The sequence below is a fragment of the Mirounga angustirostris genome, unplaced genomic scaffold (genome assembly GCF_029215605.1).
Source record: "Mirounga angustirostris isolate CCGP_5_RB_7025 unplaced genomic scaffold, mMirAng1.0.hap1 SCAF_4, whole genome shotgun sequence".
Classification (NCBI taxonomy): domain Eukaryota; kingdom Metazoa; phylum Chordata; class Mammalia; order Carnivora; family Phocidae; genus Mirounga; species Mirounga angustirostris.
In genome coordinates, this window is record NW_026991712.1 from 14,973,636 (window position 1) to 14,981,364 (window position 7,729).

Genomic DNA, 7,729 nt, shown 5'->3' on the forward strand with positions numbered 1-7,729 from the left:
CAAGCTGACATTCTACAAAACAAAATTATTTTTGAAATAAAGTTTGTCCAAATAATGACTTAATTTGACTAAATACAAATTTACATTTTTTCATAATCTTAAAATATAGTAACTGAAATGATAGCATATTAAATCAGCACACCTTTACAAGTTGAGGAGAAACATGCCCAAGTAAAATAAAAATGTACATTTGTATTACACTTAATGCTGACAACTCAGAAGATAAAGCTGTTCTTATTAAACCAACAAATTAAATTAGTCTCATTTGCCAAAGTAACCTCAATTATGTAAACTTGAATTCTTAGAACATTTGAGTAACTGCCTATAAGAAAGTATTTTGAGTACATTGAAAGTATTCAAAATTTAATTTTTTCAATACTTGAGAATTTTTAGGAATAGTCCCATTTAAGATCTTAGGTCTGTGAATTAGAGTAGAGTTCGATTTAAAAATTTTGTAATCTAATTTAGTAATACCATCTGGAGGCAGGAAAATATTACATACCTATAGACACATAAACATACGTCTAGATCTAGAAAACTTATAGCTTCAATTCCAAAATTTCAGTCCATACATTAGGGGTAAACCCAGAAATACAAAACTCACTTTCATATAAAAAGAGTTCTTTCCTTCCTAATGGATACAAATTCTTAATGGATTTGAGTTCAAAATGGAGAAAAATGGATAAACAAATAGAAAAGAGTAATGAACTCAATTTTCCATCATCTTTCATTCAATAGAGACAAAATATCTATAAACCATTTAATTCATTTACAGAGATAGCCAAATGGTCTAACAATAAACACACACACACACACACACACACACCCCAAAACTCCACCACTGGAAATCAACTAAAGAACTCAGAAAGAATCAAAATCAAATTCTTACCATGCTTCCAACAGACAAAAGTTTGGAACATATAGGACCAGGATCAGGACTCACCTTTAGATCCCTGGGTTTCCAGCCAGAAATGGAGCACAAAAGGCTCCAAAGGGCCTTATTACCTGGCTGGGGTAAATGGGAATCTGAAGACAAGGTCTGATCCTGAGTCATGGCACCAAACTGTAAGACAAAAACCAGACAAGTTAGGAAACAAATATGATGGAGACTATCACAAGCAGTATCAACCCTAGTCTAAACATCTTTGTCGCAACTCAGCTTTTATACACGTTTGCAAATGAGGTGGTTTACACTGTGGTTTTGCAAGCTGCAGACATAAATTTTAGGCTTCAAAACGGGAAATGGCTGTTTTCCCCAAATATGGCAAACTTCTGAGAGCACAGAGTTTTAATCTCTGTTAATCAACCATGAGATAAAGAACAAGAAGCTGAAGTGTCTGTTTTGCCTTGTCATCAGATTCAGACCAAAAGAGAGTTTGCTGGGTTTTGTCACACGTGATCAGATCTTGTAGAAAAGAGTTTCAAGTGTAAGAAACAACAAAAGGAATGAAATTTCTAGTCACCCCGGAAGCTAGGCTAAGTCATGTCTCCTTCCTCAGCCCAGCACCCCCTTCTGCATGAAGTGCACTTACTTTCCATGCCCCCCCACCACACACACACACACACACACACACACCTCCTTACATGTAGCCTCTCTTCCCCTCTTAACACTTCTACCGACATCTCTCCATTTCTGCTGATGCCAGCCCAATCACTCTATCACCTGATCCTTCAAGGCCACTTACTACCTCCTAAATGGTCTCCTGCCTTCCAGTCTTTTTCTCCCACAATTCAGTTTCCATGGAGCAGTCAAAGCAAACTAAAGTGAAAATCTGACTTTTTTACTAATCTGTTAAAGAAATTTCAATCTCTCCCAGTTACCCTTCCAAAATGGTCTATACTGTGGAGCAGAGCATTCAAGCTCTTCATGTTCTGACTCACTTCCTTTCTTTTGCCAGCCCTGAGCAGACTCTACACTCCAGCTCTATTGAACACTCCTAGTTCCCAAACACCCCATGCTCTCCTCCATGTCTAGATGCTTGCTTGTGTTTTCCCTTCAGCCTCCAGTGCCCTCTATCTAGCTAAGTCCTTAAAGCACATACACATGAGGTTTAGATGACACATACTCTGGGTTTGTCCCTGACCCCACTTGTTCTCTCAGCCTTCCCAAATCTGAATGAACTGGAATTCCTCCACCCCATACTCTCTTCTTTCTTAGCACTTACCATACCATTTTGAAAATTCCTCTTTCTTTGCCTATTTCTGCAAATGAACCAGAAACTCCCTGTAAGTTGAGACCATGTGTTCTCTATTGCTTTTTCATGGCAAGGGGAGATGGGGGTTGTGGTAGTGAGTGGGCATCAGTGCCCAGAAGGCAGTGCCTGGGACACAACAATCATGCAGTGAACACTTGTAACATTAATAAGTGGGTGAACTTCTCATGTGTCTTTATAGTTACACAATATAGTGGGATGATACAACACATCTCACAATTGTGTTGTGGAGACAAAAAAGCTTATGGAAAGCAATTAGAAAAAGCTAAAGACTATATGAGGTGGAATATGAAATAGAGTGATTTATTTTTTAAAAACTGTGTCGCATTTCACAAAACCTAATGAATGTTAGCGCCCACTAACCAGCCACCTTAGGGATCTGGATATGCACTTCTTTGGCAATTGCTTATCTTCACTCAAAAAAACAGGAAGGAATTCCTCCCTAGATCCTGATTCCATAGACAGTATCTGAGCAAGTTGTGTGCTTACAAATCTGTTTCATTCCTTTTTAGTTAACCAACATGAATATCCTCCTGGCTTTCATGACTATGGGATGCATTCTCCAAAATCAAATTTACAATTACAATGATCTTGGTACCTCACAGTGCCCTGTGCATAAACAAGACTTGATAAATACTTGCTGAATCAGTGACTTGCAGAAGAGCTTCCCACCACTTCGGGAATGATTGTGATTTCCCTCATTTCCTTGATTTTCTTCTGCTAAAACATTCTGTTTGCAATACCCCTCATGATTATTCAGACCAGAGTCAAAAGAAAAAAAAAATTTTATCCTGACTAACCATATTCATAAACATGAGTTACAGTGGCTGAAACATTTTCCAGAGGAGTGTGCTCTGAACCTGCCAAGCAGCACCACAGGTAAATAGCCTTTTACAGGAACTTCACCTCGGTGGAGAACATTCATGGGAATATGAAAGTCCTGAGGTTCAAACTGTCTGTCTTCATTTGGGTTCCCCCGGAAGCAGACCCTGACCCAAAGATTTATTGCAAAGAGACTTGGAATAAGATCCCAGGAAATATCTGTAGGGGGATGGAGAATGGGGACAGGCACGAAGCTGGAGCCAAGAGAACACCTTTGTGGGAGACTGGGTTTCAGCCTCCAGGGGGCAGTGTGGTACACATCTCAGCGATGACTGAAGAACTGAGAACTCTGGGCTGTTTCACGCACTAATTCCCATTAGATGAGAACTGCTCTGCGGATATTAATTCCCCAGCCTTTATAGCCTACCTGACATCAGGCCAAGGCATGTGAGCTTGCCAGAGGAAATTCTTAGAAAACCACAAGTTCTTGTAGCATGAGGTAGTTTCCTGAACCACCAAGTCCTCAGGGTGAGGAACATGGGTAGTGTCTCCAACCTACACTTAGTAGAGTCAAGTTCTGAACTGCAAGATGCATTCACGGAACTTAGACTCGGTCACATTTCAGCTGAGCCAAGGCAACTGCACTTGTAATAGGCTGTCTCAGCTGATACACCGCAAAAAGGAATTATGAATTTCTTGAGCTTCATTAAATGTCTGCAGTGTGCCCATATAACAGTGGGATTTCTGAACACTTCTCCAGATTCTCATTCACTCCTTTTGTACCTAAGTGAGACTAGTTCCTTCAAGCAAATGAAACATGCTTATCCTCTCCTCTGAGGAGTCTGGGGCCCCAGTTGCCATGTTTTATGAGGCCATAGCACAGGAGTACTAAGAGATGCCCCAGTGGGTTTCCTGAGTGCCAGATGTATCCCTGCCTGCTCCCATTATGCAGCAGCAACCCTTGCTTATTCCCCAGGAACTCACCTCTTTCACACCTCTCCTGACGCTATACTCCCACTGAGTTTCAGCCCAAGATCTCACCTCTTCCATCTCACCTCTTCCAGCCCAAGATCTCAGCCTTCCAGATGCTTGCAGACCACAGAGCTTTCTTCTTCCCCTAACTCACAGAACTTCCTGCTTATGCCTCTCCTCAGGGCTGCATCACATTCTACACTGTGATTCCTCATTACAGGATTTTTATTGACTTTGGACAGTGTCACTGGGTTGACATTCTGAGTGTATGTCTTGTCTTTCCAGTGGGAACCTGACCAGTGGTTACTGGTACCTCCAGTGCCCTGTACAGACTGTGTGCCACCCCAGGGCTTAGTGAACACAGGTTGGATCTGCAGCTGAACAGCTTAAAGAATGGCACCTCTGCACCCTAGACCTGGAGCATGATCTTCTCATCAGAAGCCTTGCTTCCCATGGTTCCCTAATTCACTTGGCATTCAATGACACTCTCTATCACTTCGTTCACAATTATCTTTCAAACAAGAACAACAACACAGAAAAGATAGCTTTGATAAATTTAACTTTTTCACATTTTGAAACTGGCCCAAACTCTTAAAAGCATATATTTTTAGATAATTTATTACAAATGACTCGCAGATGAAGCCATAAATTTCCCCCACCCAGAGAAATGTTCTCTTTTTTTGGCACTGTTTCGACCTTGAAGTTGACAAACCTAGTTTGTTTGGGGATAGTGAGTATTTGTGAAGATGGCATAGAAGACATATTCAATAATCACATAAAGTCAGTTTAACTTACAGTGAACACGTTTTTGGTGCCAAGAATTGCCCTAGGTATTTTATACAGACTGGTTGTCCAGAAATCTTTTTTTTTTTCTCTTCTCCTTTCTGAAGCTCATATGTTGCAGTGTTTTGAAGTACGGCATAGCCTCTTGTGGAAGCTTAAAGAGAAAGGGGAAAACCCAAGTCACTTCATTTTGCAATTAATTACTTCTTCTGGGAAGGCTTTGCCTTGTAATTGTAGTATTTCTCTCTATATATGTATTATATCTGATTGTTTCTGTCTTGTATACTCCACCCAGAAACAAAAAAAATGTATACAAAAATAGAACTAATCTTGACTATGTGACTCCAAGTACGTAATCTGCTCTCCACAAGCAGTACTGGAATGAAATAAAATATTTGTATAACTATTAATAAAAGGCAAGATATATTGAATGCTTGCTGTGAGCCAGGCATTCTGTAAAGCACTTTATACACGCTATCTCATTCAATACTCATAACAAGTTCCAGAAATAGGTACTGTTATTAGCTCTGTTTTACAGATACACCAACTCAGGCTCAGAGAGCCTGAGTCAATTCCCAAAGTTCACACAGCTAGTAAGGATAGAGGCTGAGATAAGGCTGCAGAGGGAAAAGAGCCCTAGTTCTCTACTTGGAGATGGCTCACGAAGTCATAGTCTCAGCCCCGGGCTTGCTAGCCAAGAGATCAAAAGTAAATCCCAAACTCTTTACGTCTCTGTTTCTTCACTTATTGACTATAACCACTGACACTCACACTGTCTATTCACTTCTGTCCACCCATCTATTTGTTGTCTTAGAACATTTAACTCTCATTGTTTTATATTTTGTTTATAAGAGTTACTGATGGCTCTCAAAGAGCAGAAAATATGTCATACCCATCTTCATACTCATAGCTTCCAGGCAAAGACGATTATATAAATGATGTTAGATGATCTGAACCTAGGTCGTCTGGCTCCAGAATCTGTGCTCCTAAGGACTATGGTATCCAAGAAAGGAATTTGCTTTTCTTTTTAAATCCACGTCTAGTTCGGAGTAGGTCTTTAAATCGTTTCTATCTCCCCTTTCTCTTGAGTCTTTCACTCCTGTTTTTACTCCGTGATCTGTATTTAGTTTTGTGTAATCAGAGATGTGATTTTCATTGCGCTCTGTTTTAAAAAGCCCAGGTATTAAATCTCATATATGCATTAATATTACTTTCTCATTGATCTTTCTTAGGAGCAACATTGAAAGAAAAAACGCCTTCCTCTAATTTTCAAGTTTTATTGCCTTAAATGTGAAAAGTAACAAAGTTTGACCACTCCAAAATATGCCAGTTTGGCACATGGATTATTTCAGAATGAAGGCAATTAAGAACAAGCAGACACAAAAATGCTCTCTGCTCTCCTCCTATTTGCCTAAAAGCAAGACATAAATTTACCAAAGTGTCTCCTTCCCCCTCTCTACCAGAAAGGACAAAAGCTAATCACCAGAGACAATTTTAGTCCCTTATCCAGCCTGGAGGCACAGCAGAAATCTACATACCAAACGGAGGTAAGGGAGACTTGTTTCCCTCATAGTTGCTTTCACACAATTTGTTGCCGGTGGGGATCCAAAGTCCTTTTCCTTTATCTTGTCACTTCCCCAAAAATGTCTTTCCTTGCAAAGACCAGGCTGTAAATAAAACTTGGAGTCACTCATCCCCGAGTTTCTCCAATGCATACATAAGATAAACATGTCAATAAACTTGTTTGTTTTTCTCTCGTTGATCTGCCTTTTGTTACAGTCCTGATGTGGGGCCGTGAGCTAGCTAAGGATCAAGAAAGAATTTTTGAGCAGTTTTCAGTGCAAAATGGTGCTTTTATTACAGCAGGGGGATGGAACCCATGGGCAGAAAGATCTGCACTGGCCTTGTGAGGAGTAACTGATTATATGCTTTTTTAGTTAGTGGGGGTCAGGGATAGCGTTAAGTCTCTAAGGAATTTGGAAGCAAGGTTTCCAGGACCTTGAGGGGCTAGCTACTGTTAAGGTTATTTACTACTGTCTAGTAAAACATTAGTCATGAGACCCTTCTGATGTATATCAGCGGGTCATATGTTTGAAGGATGACTGCTAACATATATGGGACTGGAGGGATATTTACAGTTACCAGAACAAAGTAACACTAACCAGAGCAAAGCTGGTAAAACATTAAAGGAAGTGCTTGGGGTAGCTGTAGGAGAATCCTGCCTGGGGACTATGAGCCACAGAGAAGTCTGGCCTTTGTTCCATTTTCTCCCATCAAGCCCTAGCTGAAAATCTAGAAGGGTAGAAAGAAAAATATTTTCTTCCTCCCCTAAAAATGCAAGGTCATAATCTTACACAGTTCCAGGAGGAATGTAAGTAACGTAAAAGATACAAGAATATGAACGACTATAGATTTTGCCTCTTAGACTATGAGAAGTCCAGGGTTTAGATAAAAATCAACACAAATCTAAAATAAACAAAACACTCACCATGAGCATTAGGTCCCAGATATGCTAATTTTGGCCTAGCCGGACACAGAAGACATATAATACATCGGACTGAAAAAGATTGTTAACGCCTTAAAAAGATAAAAGTAATAAATAGTTCAAGAATAAAACTAAGTGAGATATCATCTTAAAAAATAAGCGCTCTTGGGGTGCCTGAGTGGCTCAGTCGATTAAGCGTCTGCCTTTGGCTCAGGTCATGATCCCGGGGTCCTGGGATAGAGTCCTGCATCAGGCTCTCTGCTCAGTGGGGAGCCTGCTTCTCCCTCTGCCTCTTCCTCTTCCCTCTACCCATGCTTTCTCTTTCTCTTTCTCTCTCAAATAAATAAAATCTTTTTTTAAAAAAAAAAGCACTCTTAATTTTTTTTAAAGGAAGTGGTAAAGTATCTGAAGAAAACTAGTCAATTAGGCATTTCCTTGTGAAATCTTAAGGTAT

General features: G+C 40.0%; 1 long non-coding RNA gene across 2 annotated transcripts; it reads right to left on the reverse strand.

The window, feature by feature from the left end:
• Positions 1-363: 363 nt before the first annotated feature.
• LOC123858725 (uncharacterized) lies at positions 364-7,520 on the reverse strand. 2 transcript variants are annotated; one of them, XR_006794205.3, is made up of 4 exons: positions 7,279-7,520; positions 6,329-6,457; positions 4,803-4,944; positions 364-1,063 (listed from the first exon to the last, which is right to left on the reverse strand). It is a non-coding gene; the product is annotated as an uncharacterized LOC123858725 (long non-coding RNA). The 2 variants fall into 2 exon arrangements; XR_008507622.1 differs by lacking the exon at positions 7,279-7,520 and having other exon boundaries at positions 6,329-6,758.
• Between the last annotated feature and the right edge of the window lie 209 nt (positions 7,521-7,729).